Source organism: Corvus brachyrhynchos, unplaced genomic scaffold (genome assembly GCF_000691975.1).
Source record: "Corvus brachyrhynchos isolate BGI_N302 unplaced genomic scaffold, ASM69197v1 scaffold116, whole genome shotgun sequence".
Classification (NCBI taxonomy): domain Eukaryota; kingdom Metazoa; phylum Chordata; class Aves; order Passeriformes; family Corvidae; genus Corvus; species Corvus brachyrhynchos.
The window spans coordinates 9,029,430-9,029,716 of NW_008240221.1; positions in this window are offsets into that span (position 1 = coordinate 9,029,430).

Below are 287 nucleotides of genomic sequence, written 5' to 3' on the forward strand. Positions count from 1 at the left end.
CGGCGGCAGCTGTGGGGTGTGCTGCCGTTCCGCCGGACCGGGACGGGCTCGGGAGAGAAATCTAATGCGGTTCGACAGGGGCAAAGGCAGGGTCCTACACCTGGTGGGGAATAACCCCAAGTACTGGCACAGGTTGGGGGCTGACTGAACCTCATTAGGTGTTGGCACTGAAGCTTTTGGGCGGCCCCTCAGCTCTGCCAACTTTGTTTTGAATCCTTAACCCCAAATCTGTTTTCAGCCATAGACTTCATCTCGTGTTTTCAGACACTGTTACTAATCCCAGACCG